The 21,560-nt window shown below is 40.3% G+C and overlaps 1 long non-coding RNA gene across 13 annotated transcripts in view; it reads left to right on the top strand.

Moving 5' to 3' along the window:
• Nucleotides 1-21,560, top strand: part of LOC106506547 (uncharacterized) — a 760,340-nt gene that overhangs the window by 451,397 nt on the left and 287,383 nt on the right. For 7 of the 13 annotated variants that reach the window (XR_014830961.1, XR_014830960.1, XR_014830958.1 and 4 more), the window contains 2 exons: nucleotides 13,787-13,870; nucleotides 15,200-15,339. The exons of 1 other annotated variant lie outside the window; for it this stretch is intronic. This is a non-coding gene — a long non-coding RNA (uncharacterized LOC106506547). Of the gene's footprint in view, nucleotides 1-13,786; nucleotides 13,871-15,199; nucleotides 20,670-21,560 lie in introns of those variants that run through there. 5 more of the 13 variants (XR_014830963.1, XR_014830959.1, XR_014830974.1 and 2 more) reach the window with 2 other exon arrangements.

Genomic DNA, 21,560 nt, shown 5'->3' with positions numbered 1-21,560 from the left:
TTTACTAATTTTTTATACTGGGATATTTAAATTTTAAAGGAGAATCAACTTAAAATGAATGAATCTTTAAATTATAAGAATATCACCAAAATCACACAACCCAATTTTTTAAATGTGTAAAATATTTGGGAAACATTTCACCAAAGAAGATATGTGGATGGTAACTAAGCATATGAGAAGATCCTTAACATTAGTCATTAAAGAATTGCACTAAAACCATGATGAAATATCACTACATACCTGTTAGAATAGCTGAAGTAAAGAACTCTGACAATGTCAAGTGCTGACAAGGATCTGGAGCAACTTGAACTTACACATGTTGTTGGCAGAAATACAGAATGTTGCAATTACTTTGGAAAATAGTCTGTCAGTTTCACATAAAGTTAAGTGTAAACTTACAATATGACCCAACAATTCTATTCCTAGGTATTTAAATGAGTCAAATAAAAATCTGTGTTCACAATAACCCTGTATACAAATGTTCATAGCAGCTATTGATAGCTATCCAAAACTAGAATCAGGAGTTTCCACTGTGACACATTGGATTAAGTATCTGGCATTGTTTCTGCAGTGGCTCTGAGGTGCCAATTCTCTGCATGGCCTGGGAACTTCATATTCCATGAGTGTGGTAAAAAAAAAAAAAAAAAGAACAAAAACTGCAAACCATTCAAATGTGCCTTAACTGACAAATGGATTAACAATCCATGGAACATTCATACAACGGAATATTACTCATCAATAAAAAAGAGTGGACTACCGATATTCACAAAAACATGGATGAATTTATTTTTTTATATATGAATTTCAGGTGTACAGCATTATAATTGGACATCAACATATACTACAAAGTGACAACCACCACAAGTCTACCTACCATCTATTGCCATGTGGTTGGCCCCATTCACCCATTTTGCCCATCACCTCCCAAAACATGAATGAATTTCAAATGCATTATACTGAATGAAAGAAAGTAGACTCAAAGAGATACACAGTGTATAATTGTATTTTATATGACTTTATGGAAACAGGCCATATTAATAGGGATAGAGAATAGTCAGTGGTTGGCAGGAGTTAGGAGGCAGTGACAACAAAGGGATAGCATGGGGAAATTTTTTTTTGGATGGGATGGAAATGCTCTATATCTTGATTATAGTAGTGGTTATACAATTGCTTGCATTTGTTAAACTCATAGAGCTGTATACCATGGAGTATGTATTTTATTGTATGCAAATTGAAAAGTAATTATTTTAAAAAATGATGTTGCCAAAGATCTTTTTAGAGAGAGGTGGAATGTGAAGGCTAAAGTTTCATGGATTATAGGACAGGTGAGTTGGGTTGGTTGTGGCTCTATGACCAAGTAGTTACGGTAAATTGTATGTTGGCAGCAGTGAGAGCTAGTGAATAGTGATTGAACTCTTGAGGACATCAGAGAGGAATGCCAGGAAGAAAAGTGGTCAATGAAACACATAATCATTCAGAATAGATGTGAGGTCATGAGTAGCTGTTTCAATTGCAAATTGAGGAGACAGGGGCCAAGAAGAGATTACTTCTTGTGCAGAAGATGTGGAAGGAAAAATGACATAAAGAATAGAAGGAAAAGTTCCTGCTGGAGTGATTAGCAGCAGCAGCATTATAAATTCCAAAGGCAATACACTCAGTGATTCTCATTGAAAATCTGATTCAAACCTCTTTGTAGAGTACTTGGTATGTGAAGGAAGCTTTGCAGGGATTTTTTTTTTTTTTTTTTTTTTTTTTTTTTTTTTTTTTAAGCTGAGGGTCCAAGTAAATTAGAGAGCCCTAAATAAATGCCAGTCCTGTCATTTCTAAGCCTAGATCTCTTGAAAACCCCACTATGCTTCTATGATCTTCAGTTTTTCCATCTATAAAGCAAAGTTACCAATAGCCTATATCTTTCAGTGCCGAGAACACGAAATGAGATAATGCAAGTATAGCACTGAGCACAATGCCTCATGGGTAGGAAGCACTTACTCACTTGTAGTGAGAATTACATGGCTTGGGAGCCTGCATATGTTTACTTTTGCCAAGTTCATACTTGTATTTAATTTTTTTCTTGTCACCATCTCATCAGCAGGAGATCATCAAGTCTAAGCAGCAGCATCTTGCTGCCTAGAGTTTATAGAGAGAGCAAATTTGAAGAGACATTTTATCCCCTGAAACACAGAATCTTTTATACTCAGTACAAAGAACCTTCAAAAGTAAGAGCTGTGACTTCCTTGCTCCAGAACTGGTTAACCTGTTAGGATATTTGGCAGATGAATTCTGGGCCACGCTCTCTCGTATACTGTGCAGCAGACCGGGAGGCAGCAGCTGCTCTCCATGCCCTCCTTCCAACACAGAAAACCAATCTCCCAGCACCAGGGGAGACTATAAAAAAGGAAAAAAAAATGCAAATGTCCAACCCTGATTAGTTTTGCCAGCTGCTCTTCTTCCTCTAGAATCCACAGATTGGCCACTTTAGCTGCAAAGTCTATTGCACAGACTCAGAGTTTTTTGTTTTTTATTTCTCTTGGTTTTGTATCAATATTGTTTTAGAAATGGTACTAAAAATAAACAATCTTTTGCAGATCAAACCTGTCAACAAAGTTGACAAATGGAAGGAGAGTTTAAATAAATGCGAGAGAGAGATGATAGGCCGCTATCAGACTTTTTCTGAAAATATATTTGACCTTGGGGAGGGTCTGGTCCTTTTAAACATGGGATCACAAAATCACATACTTTCAGAGGCCACGCTAGTTATGTAAATGAGTGAGGAAGCATCTGGGCATAAGGCGATAAGAAGTGATGGTGGGTACAGGGCTATTTTTTTGTTTTCCTATTGTTATGAGACATTTGAGTACAGAATCATTTTGCTGTATGGAGGGGAAAATAGGGAGTGTGTGATGGTAAATGACAACAGGCACAACCTCAGAGATGTGAAGGAATCTTGGTTCCCGTCTCATGGGGTGGACAGAGGAATTCTGTGCCACAGCTGAGTGGAACAGCTTTACTCAGCTCCAGCCGGTGATAGTTGGGCAAGAATGTGGGCAGTCATTCAAGAGACACACCACTTCTTGATTTGGATGCACTTTCTCAAAATCACATCAAAGTTCTGACAAGTGTAATGCAGACAACTCGTTCCATTTTGAAGAAAAAAATTGTGTGAATCACAAAAATACAGCATGTCTTTGTGTCAGTTTTAGCCTGTAGCTGTCAGTTTGGGTCTCTGCTTTGGATCTCAGTTTGGTGACTGCTGTGGAATCTAGTGCTACGTTAGATGGATGGAGATCCATGATAGAAATAAGGTGCATTATGTTAGAAATAATCTTTTACTTATCTTTAAAAAGAAAACAATTTAGGTTTTAGGAGTTCCCTTCGTGGCTCAGTGGTTCATGAGATGTTCCTGCCTGAGTGATTGGCAGCAGCTACACTAGGATCCATGAGGATGTGGGTTCAATCCCTGGCCTAGCTCAGTGGCATAGGCAGGCAGCTGTAGCTTTGATTTGACCCCTGGGCTTGGAACCTCCATATGCTGTGGGTGTGGCCCTAAAAAAACAAAACAAAACAAAACAAAACAAGGGAATTCCTGTCATGGTACGGAGGAAACACATCTGATTAGAAACCATGAGGTTGCAGGTTTGATCTTTGGCCTCATTCAGTGGGTTAAGGATCTGGCGTTGCCATGAGCTGTGGTGTAGGTTGCAGACACAGCTCAGATCTGGCCTGCCTGTGGCTGTGGTGTGGGCCAGCAGCTGCAGTTCCAATTAGCCCCCTTGCCTGAGAACCTCCATATGCCATGGGTGTGGCCCTAAAAAGCAAAAAAAAAAAAAAGAAAAGAAAAAAGAAAATTTGAATGGTATTGTGAAATATGAAGTTCTTAATCAGAGCCTTATTCTAAAAGTAAAAGATAGGAAATAGACTAGATATCTACTAAGAGAGGATGGTTACGTGAATTATATTATGTTCAAACAGTACTATGTAGGTATTGAAAATGAAGCAATTCTCCAGTGCTAATACAGAGCCATGCTATGATATATCATGAAGTGAAAAAAGTAAAGTGCAAAAAATTGTGTATAGCATGCCACCATTGTACTTTTTAAAAAATGTGATCTATTTACCCATCCATCATTTCTGTCTCTCTAACACCTACTTGCATTCACCTATCTCTATCTCTGGGAAGGAGAGGGGGCCTGGGGACCAAGAGGACAGGTATGTGGGGAGACTTAACTTTTCTTTTTATGTATATTTGGTTGCATCTGAATTTTTTTTTTTTACCTCTTGTACATATCCCCTATTCAAAATAAATGTAATTTTAAAAATAAACTCTAAAAAACCCATGCATGGATAGGAAACGGCCTCTTCCAAAAAAAGTAGTAGCAGAATAAGGATGGGTTGTCATAATAGTAGGGAGGATGGACATTTTTTCAGGAAAAGTCATTGCCAACAAATGCACTGACTTATAAAACAGAAACAGACTCACAGACATAGAAAAAAAACAAATTTTTGGTTACTAAAGGGTTAGCAGAAGGGGGTGGGAGGAGATAAATTAGGATTTTGGAATTAACATATGCACATTGCTATATATAAAGTAGGTAAACAACAGGATTTACTGTATAGCACAGCGAACTATATTAAATACCTTGTAATATCCTATAAAGGAAAATAATCTGAAAAAGTGTTATGTGTTTATATATATACACATGTATGTGTAGATATACATATATACACACATATACATATATATACACACAAATTACATATATGCACATATGAATACATCATGGCTAGTATGTGCTTCATTGTCTTTCTTCTACCTGCTTCTGAGAAACAGTGATATTGTCTTCAATAGATTATTACAGACTCTAATATGAAACAGAATGTAGGAGTTCCTGTTGTGGCGCAGCAGAAACAAATCCAACTAGGAACCATGAGATTGTGTGTTCAATCCCTGGCCTCGCTCAGTGGCTTAAGGGTCTGGCATTTCCATGAGCTGTGGTGTAGGTCGCAGATGTAGCTCGGATCCCCCAGTTCCTGTGGCTGTGGCATAGGCTGGCAGCTGTAGCTCCAATTAGCCCCCTAGCCTGGGAACCTCCCAATACCACGTGTGTGGCCCTAAAAAGACAAAAAGATAGAAAAAAAAAGAAACAATGTAGTCAGAAATTTTTAGTTTTCCTTATTGAACTAAACAAGATCCTATTCACAGTGGCCCAAGTGGATACAGTAGCAGCTCAAATGCATGGAACTTGTGACTGGGTTTTCCTGCCACACTCTTAATCCTTTCTCAACTACATTATGTTCTTAGGGATGTGCTCATATCCTCGGAAATGTTTGGTCTACCTGTTGGCTGCCCCCTGCCTTATCTTGGTCCTGAACTTGGCTCATTTTTGAGGATGACTAGTGTCAGCTCTTGGCATAACTGTCTGAGTGTTTCTTAGCATATACTCGGATGGCCTGAGATTGTCTGAGCGTTGTGGTGAAGATGCGCCTCTCATGAGGAAAAGAGTGAAATAATGATTGCACTTTCTTCTTCATTTTACTTCTCCAAACTTTATATTTAGATAGATATGGATGTATATACGAGTTATATAAATATAAATATTTATATGTCTATCTGGAAGAATATTGCAAAATCTGACCATGATGATTGCCTTTGGGGAGAAAGCTTGATAAGTATTCTTTTCATGCCAAGTAAATGTGTTCCAATATCACAGATGCTGTACATGAGAAGAGGAAAGAAAGAGAAATGAACTAGCTTGAGCTATTTAAACTGTATTGTATGAGAAAAACAACAACAAAAAATAGAGTTTATAAAAAGTTAAGGGTAAGTTAGAGAATTTGATCAATGACATTGAGACTTTTAGCTAAGTATCTAAAGAAATTTCTATCCCTACCTCAGTCCTTTTATCAGAGCGGATTTGTGAAAGACAGACTTTATAGTGGTTATCAGAATCCACACCTCCTGGTATCCATACCTTTGTGTAATCCCTTTGAGTGTGGAAAGGATCAGTGACTTTCTTCTTCTTTTTTTTCTTCTTTTTAGGGTCGCACCCATGGCATATGGAAGTTCACAGGCTAGGGGTCAAATCAGAACTTCAGCTGCTGACCTACACCACAGCTCACAATATCAGATCCTTAACCCGCTGAGTGAGGCCAGGGATTGAACCCGCAACCTCATGGTTGCTAGCTGGATTCATTTCCACTGCGCCACTATGGGAACTCTAGGGACTCTCTTCTAACCATTGGAATATGACAGAGGTGATAAGTTGTATGTGATCACATATGTGATTATAAAATAGTAGAATGTCTGTCTTGCTAGAGTCCCACCCCCAGTCTTTCTCCCTCTCTCTCTCTCTGGGTTTAATAAGCAAGATGCCATGGATCATATAGATCAGGAAATGAATTTGAACAGCTGTCTGATAGCCCTTGGCAGTGAATCCTTCCCCATTTGAGCTTCTGGTGAGAACATAGTTCTAGCCAAGGTCTTGCTGCGAAACCATAAGCAAGGCACCCAGTTAAACAATGCCCAACCCCTGATCTATAGAGACTGACATGTGTGTACTGTTTCAAGGTGGTAAGTTTATGGTAATTTGTGATGCAGCAATGAAAAACTAACACAGTTTCATATGCATTAATGAATTAATTTTTAAAAAGAGGAAGTAAAAATACAAATCACTAAAAGAAAATGAAGCAGAATGCTTTTGTAATCTTGAAGTACAAAAGACATTTCTTTTTTTTTTTTTTTTTGGCTTTTTGCCTTTTCTAGGTCCACTCCCATGGCATATGGAGGTTCCCAGGCTAGGGGTCTAATCGGAGCTGTAGCCTACACCAGAGCCACAGCAACTCAGGATCTGAGCCACATCTGCAACCTATACCGCAGCTCATGGCAACCCCGGATCCTTAACCCACTGAGCGAGGCCAGGGACTGAACCCGCAACCTCATTGTTCCTAGTCAAATTCATTAATCACTGAGCCACGATGGGAACTCCAAAAGACATTTCTAAAGAAGAAATGAATCCCTAAAACCACACACAGAAAAAGACTGACAAATTTGACTACATATGTTTAAAACTCTATCTACATGGAGAAAAGAACATGCTATAACTGAACTTCCTTAATTCCTCAATGTCTACAAATAAAGAAAACCAACAACCAAAAGAAAAATGAGCTGAGAATGTTAACAGTAATTTCAAAAAAGAAGAAATGGATGTCTAGCATTCAACAAAATCGTCAGTCGTACTCATAAGTAAAGATACAGAAATTTTCAAAAATGAGATTTCATTTTTCACTTAACAGCTTCACAAATATGTAAAACTTGATAATACTGGAGAAACAGATACTCATGCTATTTCTGGGAATGTAAATTGGTTCAGCCTTTTTGGCAGTAGAAATAAAAATTTATAGCATAGCTGCTTTTGCCAGTCTTCCCGTATGAAGTCATTCAATAGTCATGCCCACACCTTTGTGCAGTGACTTGTGAATAGCAAAAACTAGACATAAGCAAATTATTCATTGGTAGAAAACCTGTTAAACTCAGGTACAGCTTGCTATAAAAAAAAGTTTCCTATCTATAAGTCATGATAAGGACTGATTTACAAGCTGTCTTAAGTTTAAAAAATGAATGTTCACGCAGTGTATGTATACAGATAGTTTGCTCCAGCTTTTACAAAGTATGTACTGCAGTAAGAATGAGTATGTGCCTATACATTGCCTGATTTGACCTCAGCCTAGGACATTGTCTTTTTTTTTTTTTTCTCTTTCTTTTTAGGGCCACACTCAACATCACATGGAAGTTCCAGGTTAGGGTGGAATTGGAGCTGCAGCTGCCAGCCTATACACCACAACCACAGCCACATGGGATCCGAGCCGCATCTGTGACCTTCACCACAGCTCACAAATCCTTAACCTGTGAGTGAGGCCAGGGATTGAACCCACATTCCCATGGATACTAGTCAGGTTCTTAACCCACTGCTCCACAGTGGGAACTCCCAAGGACTAGATCAATACAGGGATGGAAGGCTAGATATGAATGCACTTATAATCACATATTCTTGGAAACAGTAGTCAAGATGAAGGGCTCAGAGCTTTATTATGGTCACAAGAAAGGAGCTCTGGGAGTAGGAATCCAGCAAGGAGGGGAGGTGTAATCACATCACTGTGCCTTAGTGTAATGAGTATTCAGTGTATCCTGGTGGTACATGAAACTCCACAAATGTCCCTCATTCTGGAACAGAAGCTGCTGGTTTTCTGTGAAATAAACAAATAGCAGATATTTTGCTAGACACTGGAATACGGAGGACAAAAAAGAAGAAATGCTGTCTGTAGTCTAGCAGAAACATTTTAAACAGGTTAAATAAATTTAAAATTGCATGGAGTTCCCATCGTGGCGCAGCAGGAACGAATCTCACAAGGAACCATGAGGTTTCAGGTTCCATCCCTGGCCTCACTCAGTGGGTTAAGGATCTGGCGTTGCCATGAGCTCTGGTGTAGGTTGTAGAGATGGCTCGGATCTGGCATTGCTATGGCTCTGGCATAGGCCAGCAGCTACAGCTCCAATTAGACCCCTAGCCTGGGAACCTCCATATGCCTCAAGTGTGGCCCTAAATAGATGAAAGACACACACACACACACACAAATTAAATAGCAGAATACTATATAATAATATTTATGGATCTGTTGAATTCAAACATCTTGTGATAATCTAACCCCTGGAGTCTAAATTTGTCATAAAGGCCTAGGTAGTAATTTTCACTTATATGCTTATATTTGATCTTCACAATTAACATTTAAGGGAGTCTTTTACTCCTGTTTTACAGCTGGGCTTCAGGGAGGTGAGGCTCTCCCTTTATTTTTTATAATAAATTTTATTGGAGTATAGTTAACTTCAAAATTTGTTAGTTTCAGGTGTACACATAGTAAATTAGTTATACATATATATATATATTTCCATTCCTTTTCAGATTATTTTCCCATGTAGGTTCTCACACAGTATTGAATAACTTTAGTACTGTGCTATGCAATAGGTCCTTGCTACCTGTCTTTTTTTTAATAGATAGTAGTGTGTATATGTCAGTCCCAATCCCCTAATTTATCCCTGTCCCCCCATTTCCCTTTTGGTAACCTTAAATTTGGTTTCAAAAATATTTGATTCTCTTTCTATTCTGTAAGTTCTTTTGTATCATTTGTATTAGATTCCACATATTAATGATCTCATAGGATATTTTAAAGAACCTAGACATGCTACCCAATATTCTGTGATAATCTATGTGGGAAAAGAATCAAAAGAGAATGGATGGATGTACATGTACAACAAAATCACTTTGTTGTGCAACAGAAAGTATCACAACATTGTAAATCAGCTTTCAATAAGACTTTAAAAAAGGAAAAAAGGAAGTAGTCTCAGATCTGAGAGGAAATATAGGTGTGAAAGGGAAACATGGTGTAGAAAATTAAGAAAAGGTTGAATCCAATTATGAAGGCTGCTTTTTAGATATCTCAACCATTCCAGAAAAAAAAATTATCATCTTGCCCCAGACATACTCAGTTCTATATTCACTTTCTCAACAGTTTTTTCAGCACTTCCTGTGAACCCAAATCATGGTTCTAGATGATGGGGACAAGGTGGTGAACTCAATAGACCTGTATGTCTTCTCTCATGGGACATTCTAGATGGGAAGATAGAGATAAGAGCATAACAAAAGAGTAATATTCTCAAAGAGAAGGTAAAGGATAAGAGTAATGATACAGAAGTTGCCATTGTGGCTCAACAGTAAACAAGCTGGACTAGTATCCATGAGGACCAGGGTTCAATCCCTGGCCTCATTCAGTGGGTTAAGGGTCTGGCATTGCTGTGAGCTGTTGAAGACACGGCTCAGATCCCGTTTTGCTATGGCTGTGGTGCAGGCCAATGGCTGCAGCTCCAATTTTGCCCCTGGCCTAGGAACCTCCACATGCCGTGGGTGAGATCCTAAAGGACAGAAAAAAAAAAAAAAAGAGTAATGAATACACAAGCAATATTAGTTAAGGTTTTGGTAAGTATTTAGAAAACATGTAAGCCAAGGTAAGACGAGAGAGATTAATGTCAAGGAGGAAGATAGGGAAAGGATTCTTTTAATAGACTTAGATAAAAACTTCTGAAGGGGACTCATTTGAGCACAGATCTGAATAAAGTGAGAGAGAATCATGGGAAGATCTGAGAAAAAAGAGTATTGAGTAGTTCAAAGATCAAGGGCAAAGGCAGTGAGATGGTCCTGAGCTTGCCTTCTGGAAATAGCAGCAATTGCTCCAGCATGGCAAGGGGAAGGCAGGCATGGGAGAAAGTGCAAGGAAGTGAGGTCAGGGAAGTGCGCAGAGGCCAGATTACACAGGCACTTGGAGGGCATGATAGGGAGCTTGGCCTTTATCCATCTGGCAGCCTGAAGCAGAGCAAAGATAGGTTCTGATTTATTTTTAGAAAAGATGACTCTGCAGTGGAGAGAAGAAATACCCAAGAGTGGAATCAGGAAGCCAAGGAGACCATCCCCATGTGACAAGTGACGTGATGGGGGCTCTAAAGAAGGTGGAGGCAGGAGAGGAGAAGACAAGTGGCTGGGTATCGGAGGGAGAATCTACAGAATTATTGATGGATTGGCTCTGCAGCGAAAGATGAATGGCAAATAGTGTAAGGTTGATTTAGGTTTGGGGGCTGATGAGTTGAGTGGTACCATTCATAGAAGTGGAGAAGACTAAATCATATACTTGTCTAAACCCTTGCTGATTTCACATCACCTGCAGACTCCTTAGCCTGGCCTCTAAGCTCCTCCCATGATCGAGTCCAGTCTGCCTTTCCAGACTCATCTCCAGAGCCCCTGTTCTCATCCTTTTTCTTTAGCAACCCCTTTGCTCTCCTGCACGCCATGCCTGTGTCTCACTCATCTTTACCTCTCACTACAGACTCCTCAGTCTGCTCATCATTCATGCCTCAGCTTGGGTGCCACTTCCTCCAGGAAGTAGTTTCTGATTTTCTTGATTCTGATTATGCCCATCCTCCGTGTGTCCCTTTGATGGTCTCTCCTGGAGGGCAGGGACCATATGCCATTCATCTTTGTTTCTTTTGAGCCTCGGATGGTGCTTGGCATAGAACAGAGGTCAGCAAATAGTGTTTGATGAATGAATGTATGCATACAACTGGATAGTGTCTAGGGTTAAACATTAAAAGTGAGTGCATTTTAAAAAGGTATTTAGATGTGTAAAAGATGAAAGCAAGAGTTAACTAGAGGCATAAGGTGATGCTTTTGAATCCTGATCTTTCACACACTGAGACCATGTCCTGAACCACCAGGGAAGCTAAGTGGTCTTTGTTAAGACTTTGCTAGAGTGGGTTTAGGAGCTCCAGGAAGGAGGAACTGAGTTATAAAGATCAGAGGAGAAGGGGCAGGTGAGGTATAGCCTGACCCTCTTTTTGTGCTTTCTTGATAACACCCTGCCCTGAGGGTCGCTCTCCAGCCATCTATAGTCTCTCTGCCCCTTTAATTCTGCTTATAGTCTAGACTGTGTTCCAAGGCACATGATTAACAGCCCTCCCACCACCCTCTCCCCACTGCCTTTAAATGCGACCGCACTACCACTCACCTAAACCCGACAGAAAAAAAATACAGTCCTGTCACAATCTTGTGGCAAGCTAGATCTCCCAGCATTAAATCACTGTTAAGGGCCTCTGTGAATTTGATAGCAGCTTTAGGTTTTTTTTTTCCCCCCCTTTTCTCCCATTTAAAACTCAGCTAAAGCTTTCCTGCTATGGGCGGGTGATGCTATAAAGACAACTATCTCCTACCCTCTTCTCCACAGGTGCACTTAAACTGTAATCATTCCTCAAGGGGGAGAAGTATAGAGACTTCTAGCAAAGCCCCATTCAGGCAGAGCGGCCTCTGCTTTCTGAGCTGTTGGCAGAGGAGGAGAATGTGATGTTGGCATCCGGCATCTACACAGCCATTTGTGAAATGCTTTCACTTAGGTATCTCATTGGACTCTAACAGGAATTTTGCTACAAGTAGTATTTATTATGCCCATTTTAAAGATAAGGAAACCAGAGTTCCCGTCATGGCTCAGCAATTAACAAACCCAACTAGTATCCACGACGATGTGGATTCGATCCCTGGCCTCACTCAGTGGGTTAAGGACCTGGCGTTGCCCTGAACTGTGATGTAGGTTGCAGATGTGGCTCAGATCCAGTGTTGCTGTGGCTCTGGCATAGGCCAGCAGCTACAGCTCCGATTGGACCCCTAGCCTGGAACTCCATATGCCATGAGTGTGGCCCTAAAAAGACAAAAAAAAAAAAAAATCAGTAAAGATAAGGAAACCAAGCTTCAAAGAACTGGACTAGTTAATGAGACCCTAGAACTGAACATAGTGGACCTCTGACTTGGAGACTGGAGATACTGAGAAACTTCATATTTTTGGCAAGCGATCTGTTTTTCCTCAAGTCTTCCCCATACACGTCATGCTCTGAAGGTAGACATGCTAGGTTCAAGTCTTGTCTTTGCCAGTTACTACCTGGGTGACTTTGAGAAAGTTACTTGTCTCTCTAACAGTCACCAGGTGCTAAACAAACAGCTATGGGTCTTCTGTGACATTCAATCATAAACACTTATTTTTGGCCAAGAGTCCAAAGATGAGCTGAGTGACTCTGCTCATCAGGGCTGGGCTCACTTATGCGACTCTGATCAACTGGGAGGTCACCTGGGGGTTGGCTAGTCAGCTAGTATGACCCAACTCTGCTCCACGTACCTCCCATGGTGTCATCGGCTTGTCTCTCTTAAGCAAGAGACAAAGAAGCAGCAAGCCTTCTTAAAGTGTATGTTCAAAATGGGCACATTGCCACGTCTACACAGTTTTTTTTTAACCCAAACAAATCACAAGGCCAGCCTAGATCCACGGGAAGGGGAAAGAGACTCCATCCTTTGATGAGAAGGGCTGCAACGTCATCTGACTCACAGTGTGCTTGGAGGGAGACGGTTAAGTGGTGCCATTAGTGTAACAGATCTCCTGAAATTTCTGAGCACTTTAGAAATACAGGTTAAATAGTATTCATTGCATGGGGACACTCTGAAGGTAAAATGAGACAAGGCCTGTAAGTGCTTAGCTTAGCACCTGGTACATAGCACTCATAACCAGTACTCAGGGTTAACTCTTAGACTGGTTACTTTGGATTGCTGTTCTAGAGTACGGATCCCTTTCCCTGCTCCAACTGTGCAGGACTGTTTTCAACCCCCTTTTATTTCTCCTTTGCCCAGAGGGTGATGTCAGTACATCAGTTTCTTTGTACCTCATTCTTTGCTGTATGTTGGAATTTTGTATGAACATTGATGTCAGATGAGATTTCAGAGTCTGTAGTCATGGAGAGACACCATGCGCTTAGCTGCCCATATGAGGTGACCAGGAGGCCTTGGCAGTGTGGAGGGAAGCTCTGGCCTTCTGTAGAGGACATTCATGTGCTATCCTTCATGACATTCAACTTGTCCATGTGCTTCCTGAGATCGATCATACCTAAATTCGACCAGTCCATGCGTTTGCACCTGTATTGCCTCATTTCCCTTCTTGAATGACTATGGAGCTTGCTTTCTGTCTGAATTTGTCTCTTTGACGAAGACCTGAACTTGATGATTTGCACTTAGGTATTTCCTTAATGCATTTACCTTGGAAGAAGGATGAGTTCATTTTTGTTTCAAATTGGGATTTAAAAGAAAATTGATAGTATTTGAGCAATAGCCTTCTTTTCTTTTCTTTTTTTCTCCCCTGTATCTTCTTTCAATAGCGAACACCTACCATGCATGAAATGTGTCTTAGAAGATGGAGGAGAATAAGAACGGGACTCTGTCTTCTAGGAACCTATGATCAGGTAGGGACCTGGCATGCATGCACTCAGGTAACTACAATACAAAGGCAAATGTGATTTAAAAAATTAAAAGTGGGACAAGCAAGATTCAGGAAGAACTAATAGGAGGGAGACTGGACTTCTACTGGGTCTATAAAATGAGCCTTTGTGAAGTAGGTGGCCTTTGAACTGCCTTAATGGATAAATGAGAGGTTGCCAATAATTTTTTTTCCTCATACAAAGTTACTACAGGCCTTTATAGAACAAAATTAGGAAAATGGAAATAAAAGAAGTGAGAGTCTTTGTGTCAAATATTGATTATCAGATCACTTTTCTCACCTTCTTCCTTAACACGGCCTTAATGATATTCAGGGCATCAGTGTGTCCCCATAAAAGACTATCCTACCCAGAATCTTTTGTGACAGTTTCCTGGCCCGTGAAACTAAGTTCTGGCTAATAGATAGAAGTGAAATAGTGTGTGACTTTCAGGAAGGCTCCCTTTTGTGGCTGTGCCCGTGGCATGTAGAAGTTCCCAGGCCAGGGATTGAACCCTCTCCATAGCAGTAACCACATTCACAGCAGTGACAACGCTGGATCCTTAACCCACTCAGCCACCAGAGAATTTTCAGGAGGGCTCCTAAAGAGAGATGGGAAGTTTAGCCCTTTTGCCTTTCCCCATTTTTCTCAAACTTGAAGGCAATGATTAAATCTCCAGCCGCCAAAGTAGAGTAAGAAGTGACTTTGAGGATACCCATATGTGCTAGTCATGATAGACCAATTTATGTTATAATCACAATAATCTCCAAATCTCAGGGGTAGTCTCCTTCATACTTACCTCAATGTCTGATAGAGTTGAGCAAAGAACCTGTGCTACATAGTCGTTCTGTTACCCAGGCCGATGGAGGCGTCCTCTTGATCTGTGCTTTCAAAATCACAGTCATAGGTGGAAGGACATAAATAATGAGTTACACTGGCTCTTAAAGTTCCTGCTCAGAAGTGACATGTGTCACTTCCCCCCACAGTTCATTCGTCAAAGCAAGTTTCATGCCCTACCAGAATTCAAAGGAGGAGAGAAGTGCAGTCCCATCATGCACTTGCAATGAGAGAAGAATATTCGGGAACAGAAGCCTTGACTCCTGTACCATGTGCTGTGATGAGGAGTGGAAAGTTAGAAAGCTCTGAATTCCTAATGACTTCTCAAGGAGTTGCCATCCCAGCCCTTGACTGCCTGCCTCCAGATTTCTTTCACTTGAGAGACTAAACCCTCATGTGTTTAAGTCAGTGTAATTTGGAGGTTTAGTCACATGGGGCCAAATCTAACCCTAACTGATTTGTTTCTCCCCCACCATTCAGGCGTAATAACTGAAGTTATTTGATGAATGCGCTGGACAGGGGATATGTGTCTTTGAGTATGGCATCTGAGAGGAGCAGCCGTAACAGTTCCTGACCTGTACATTTCCAAGTTTGTGTCATGTGATCATGGTACCCGGCACGTGAGTAATTAAATCAGGGCCAAAGGCCTCTGTCTGTAGTCTGAGCTGATCACGGGCCAAGAAATGGCCTGGGTTGAGTGCTCTGCCCAGTGCAGGGGCTCCGCATTGGGTGATGACTCTGTGACTGGGTCAGTCCCTCTTGTTCGTGTTTTGAATTTGAGACATGTCATCGACAGGCAGTAGAAACAAGCTGAGAGAGCAGCAGAGGCTGCCTCGTGTGACTGTCAATCACTGGAGTATCTGACTTTCTCACCCAGAGTGAGATTGCATTTCTGAGCAGTGAGTAGGGGGCTCGGTTTTCTGTGAAGTCTGGCTGCATCGGTCCTGAGACCTTTCCTTTCTTCCTGGTGTGATCTTACAATAAACTCCCTATGGCATGATGCAAAACTAGAGCCTAACCAATATAGTGTGTCCTTCTCTTATCTCTGTTCCTATCTTGCATCTACCAATGATTTTTAAAATGGTGCTTACTGTTCTCTATCAATTAACCGTGTATCATAACCATTTTTCCCAGGCTGTTAAATATTCTTTTCCAGCAATATATGAACTAGTGTAGATACAAATGTCCATTGCTCTCTGAAAGTAGAGTGTTCCTATGAAGTCTTTTGTAAGACAAAATTGTGTAAAGTGAAAAAGAAATTACTTTAGGATACATCTTGCTACTGGAGGCACAAAATAAATGGAGATAAAGCACAGATATTCACAGACAGAGTTTAAAGCTATGGCGGTCTGATGCTGTGATGCTGAGATGCTGAGTGTAGTTCCTGAGAAAGGAGCTGGGTGGCGCCACTCTTGCTGTTTGGGATGTGGGCTGTCTCTATAAAGGTTTGTTGCAAAACCAGTGCTGAATGCTATATTCACTTTTCATCTTTTTTCGTAAAAGTGAACACACTCGTGGATTTCTTTTGGTTAGCAAAAATAGGCCCTTGTGTAGTGATTGCGTCAAAGAGAAGTAGGATAAAGAGAACTTATGAAAAGCAGGAGATACCGGGATTCTGTTGAATGGCTATGTAATCATTTCCCTGGTGTTGGATACTTAGGTCTTGAACTGTCTTTTTGTGTGTTTGTTTTGCTTGTATATACGTCATCAAACTCAACATCATTGAAATTGAGTATCTGCAAACACCCATGATATTTTTATAGGTAGGAGTTTGATAGGAAGATATTTGGTGAGAAGGGAAACGTTTCAGACCGAGGATTTGGCATGAAATAAGCCCAAATTTGTGAACTAGAGAAACAGGAGGCATCTCATCACATAATCAAATTTTGCTAGTGCTGGCTACATTTAAGGAGACAGTGGCTGAATTATTGATAGACTTGAATGCTAAGTTAAGGCATGGCCTTTAATAAGAGTCTCTTGAAAAATATATGTGGAAAACTTGGAGTATCACAGAGTGAATCTCTCTGTCCTCTAAGAGGATAGTGTGGTGTTACAGAGATGGTCAGCAGAGGTTAATCTGGCCTAATTCATATTAGTATGGTCTATATTAAAATAGCACAAAAAATCCTTTTGTTTGTTGTATTGTGCTTTGCTAAAAAAATAAAATACTATGTTTTTAAGGGGATTTTATCAAAGTAGATACAGTCATAAAACAAATGATGTCCTCAGTAAACTCTATTATGGATTAATACCATAACTTCTGGTTTGTGTCAGCCGTTTAAACAATTAAGAAATATATATATATATTGCTTCACTGGATCCTGAAAGCAGCATAGCTCACATGGAAGATAATCTGCCCATTTTACAGATGAAGTAACAGGTTAGGTGATTAATGAAATAAAAGGTCAGAGCTCGAATGCCAGAACTTGACTTTTCAAGGTCACCTGGGTTCACCGTTACATTTTCTAGTGGTGACAGACAGAGTCTGGATGAAAAGCCAGGTAGACTGATTCCAGGGTCAGTGCCTTTTCCAATAAACAAATGGAAGTATTCTGCCCCACTTTGCTTCCTTAAGGAATTCCTAAACTTTAATATGCCTGAGAATCACCCAGAAATTTCTTAAACATCAAGTTTTCCTATGCCCCATTCCAGACACTCTGTTTTAGCAGGCCTGGGCTTAGACCCAGATGATATGTATTTTGAACAAATGCCCCAGGTGATTATGAAGACAGTGGTACCCAGAACCGACTTTAAGAAAAGCCGTCTGTCCAATATCAAGCTTGAAATCGGCTTTGTCTCCTCTTCAAGCATGCCTGCTCTTAGAAAAGTGACTCCAGCCCCGCCTTGTTGTAACCCCTTATCAGTTCTATGTGTTTTGCAAATTGCATTTGCTCTTCATTTATGGACAAACCAGGTCAGCACTGCCAGGCCAATAAGAGCTGGATTTTCCCCGGCCTCATGCATCAGTGACATATTTGCCAACATCGGCCCAGTTCCGACATCCCCGCAGTCGGCAGTGGTTGATGATGATGCAGGCTACACATGACTCGATTTGCAGAGAGCCAGCTAAGCTTTCAGGGAAGTCAATAAGAAAAATCTCATTTTGATCTGCAGATTGGGCTCATTTGATTTGGAAGTCACTGGTGGCAAAAGAAATATGGGGCCAGGGATGTCTCTTCCAGCCCCTCTCTCACTGTAATCACCCCTGAGAAGCCGTTTTCTCCATCTGCCTCCTCCTCCCCTCCTCTACCCATAGATTCAGTGTGTCAGCCATGAAGGCAAAAAAGAAATAAGCAATAACCACTCTCAGACTTTCTGGATGATTCTTCTTTCTCACTCTGTACAGAGGAGAAAAGGTCAAAACAGCACCATAAACTATTTGCCCAGACCATTTGCTGTGTGGCTCCTAGGAAACCCACATGGCCTGTGTGACTTCTTGCACAGGTCTGTGACTTCAGCTTAAAGAGGTCAGAAAGGAAAAAATAAGGGCATCATTCTGTCTTGTGAAGTAGCTCTTGGGTCTAGGTGCTCCACGGGCTCATGTGCATGTCGGAATGGTTACGTTTACCTCCTAAGTATCTCTCAACTCTGATAAGGTCTATTTATCAGCCCTCCACCCCCATGACACTAGTTTTGCCATAGATTCTACAATATCCTCCTTTTCCCATCACATTCATTATCCATAAAGCAGCCTGAGTGATCATGAGATCCCACCCCTCATTGCAGCCCTTTGGTGGCTTTGCCTTGTCCTAGAGATATAGTCTTTATCTGCTTTCCGGTATGGTAGCCCCTAGTCACATGTGACTGTTGAGTATTTAAGAGGTGATGAGTCTGAATTGAGATAAGCTATAAATGCAAACATCAGACCACAAAGCTTGAGAAGAAAAAAGCTTGTAAATATTAATAATTTAATATTGATTATATGTTGAAATAATATTTTAGATGTAGTGGGTTAGTACCTACAATATACTACATTTTATAACTAATTAAAGTTATTACATTTAATGTCAGATCTTTATTTTTTTCTTTTTAAAATGTGGTATTAGAAGATTAAAAATTATATACATGGAGTTCTCTTGGTGGCTCAGTGGTAATGAACCCAATTATTATCCTTGAGGTTGTGGGTTCAGTCCCTTGCCTTGCTCATTGGGTTAAGGATCTGGCACTGCCATGAGCTATGGTGTAGGTCACAGACGTGGCTCAGATCTGGTGTTGCTGTGGCTGTGGCGTAGTCTAGCACCTGCAGTTTCCATTTGACCCTTAGCCCGGGAACACCATATGCTGCTGGTGAGGCACTAAAAAACAAACAAGGAAAATGACATACATGGCTCACATTATATATCCTGGTCAGTGTGGGTCTCAACTCTTGAACATGGCTTATCCTCGTTTTGCTCCATTCCCTTCTTGCACCATCCATTTTGGCTGTATTAATTTCCTGTAATCTCTTGAATTAATTATTCATCTCTTTGTTTTGGGATATGAGTAAGCTCTTGCTTCCTTCCATTACTGCTCTGTCACTAACTCATATTTCAGTATGTCTCCTGAAAGTCATTTCTAGCATGTCATTGGCTCATTCCTGACTCCATAAGTCCAGCTAAGATGGCTTGCCTATGGATCCAGTAGAATCTCTGTACTTTCTCTTCTGCAATACTTTCCATATTCCTTTGGATTTGCTTTAATAAGTATATACATAAAATATGCCCATTGCACTAAATCATAAGCTCCATTAAGACAAGAGCTATATCTGTCTTATGCTCCTTTGAACTTAGAGGAGGAACTTGATAAACATGTGTTGAGTAAATCTAGGCAACTTGTTGAATGGGCCAGGGAATTGAAGTCCAGTGTGGGGAGACTTCTTAACCAAGGTCACACGGTGAGCTCATGGCAGAGCACCTGGGGCCAGTGCCATGCAGCAGGGACATGGATTTGAATAAGATGTGCCATGGGAAGAATTTTTTAAAATGCAGCAGAGATTTGTGCATGCTGGTTTAATTCTGCCTAAAATGGTAAAGAAAGAACTAACAGAAGGAATTGTGATGCCAGACCTGGTCTCCAGCCTAAGGAAATACCTTCCCAGCATCTCTGAGTCCACCACTTCACTTCTGGCACTGTCAGGTTGGGAGGAGTAGGGATAGGAAAGAAGTGACAAGACCTTGAAGATCTGGGCTGTCTGTAGGCCAAGCAGAGACACAGGACAAGTTGAGTCAGGGCCTTCCTGTGTTCAGCGAAATTGTCCACATGGATTACAGACCAGAGGTCATTCCTTGAGATGCTGGCACAACCATTCCTCCTGTTGACATGTTTCTGAAGAGAACAAAACCAGAAGAGCGATTTTTAGTCGTGAAGCCTCCAGGGTTCTGATATCATCCTTTGCCATACTTGCACCTGGGAAAAAATCCTTTCTGGTCCTAGAAATACATAGCTTTAGTGCATTTGCCAAATGTGTCATGTTATAAGTTCTTTTGGAAAATGTGATAAAAGGGGAAATCTGTTTTCTGCAGGATTTTCTATGGTACTTGAGCCTAATAACTTTTTTCTAATTATATAATGTGAGCTAAATACAGTAAAGTTGACAGATGGGAAATTTTACTCATAATCCCAACAGCCCAAATAATCCCACTATTTATACTTACTGTAAGTCTTTTTAGTGTTCTTCATTATTTATCCACTTCTACAGTTTTACAAAAGTAAGATACTAAGAATACATTTTAACACTATTTTTCCTCTCAGTTGTATATAATGAACAATTTTCTATGTCAATAAGTACTCTTTGGTAATATAATTTTATTTCTTACTTAATATTCTAATATATATGAACCTTCCCAACAATCTTTGATTATTGAACACTTAAATTGTTTCCATTTTTCTTTTTTTTTTTCCCTTTGGCATTATAAATCACTCTACAGGAATTCCCTTATGCACATGTCTCTGATTTTTCTAAAAAACAAAATTATCAAAGCAGAATTTCCTACCAAAATATAATGGACATTTTAAAGAATTTTGATATTTATTTTTAATTAACCTTCTAAAAGTTTTAGCACAAACTGAATTTCACAGTTCCCGAGTTTCTTCCTAATGCAACTCCTTTTATGTTTGAAAGTTGTTCTGTCTATTACCATAAAATTTTTTCCCCATTAGGTTGATGATACATCCAAAAGGGAAAGAATTAGAAAAAAAAAAGCCAAAATCAAATAAACTCTAGACTCCAAATCATAATGATGCCCAGGTGATCTTATAAATTTTTCTCCAGATCCTTAAAAGTGGCACTTCTCAAAAGGCTTTTGTGAGGTAGGTTTGGCCAAAGTTGCATCTTCCATCTCTATGCAGATCTTGAAAAATCTTGCAGTAAATCTGAGCAGGTTCAAATCTGTTTAAATTTGTTTTCTTGGCTAAGTTTATTTGGTCACCAAACTCCTAAAAAAGAAAAAAAAAATCCAAGCCTATGCATATTCCAAGGTATACATTTAGAGAACCTCCCATCTAGAGTAAGCTCAAGAGAGTACATTATGGGGGCTGCATAGCACATGGTTTTTTTTTTTAAGCCTATATATTTGACTACAGGAGGTAGGGCCAGATCGGTTTGAGCTCTTGTGTCCATTGTCACATGACAAAGCAGAGGGACTCTCTATTTTCAGGCCCTACGGAACTTTCAAGTAAGCCAAGACCATTTTCTGATGAGATTAGAATTAAGCGTTTATCTGAAAAGCACTATTGTGTTCCCTCCCCCAGTCCCCCCAATCCCCCAGTTTGCTTATGACTGTGTGATTGCAAAGACAAACTTCATCTGTGTCTTATCTTCATATGTATGACTGTAGTTAGCCAATCTCTGCTCTAGGTGAAA

The sequence above is a fragment of the Sus scrofa genome, chromosome 16, assembly GCF_054392235.1.
Source record: "Sus scrofa isolate SSC_HxYL_T2T_F1_AM1 chromosome 16, Sscrofa_HxYL_maternal_Yorkshire_Landrace_v2.0, whole genome shotgun sequence".
Lineage (NCBI taxonomy): Eukaryota > Metazoa > Chordata > Mammalia > Artiodactyla > Suidae > Sus > Sus scrofa.
Note: the sequence above shows the minus strand (reverse complement) of the source record. Positions and strands in the feature narration are given on the sequence as shown.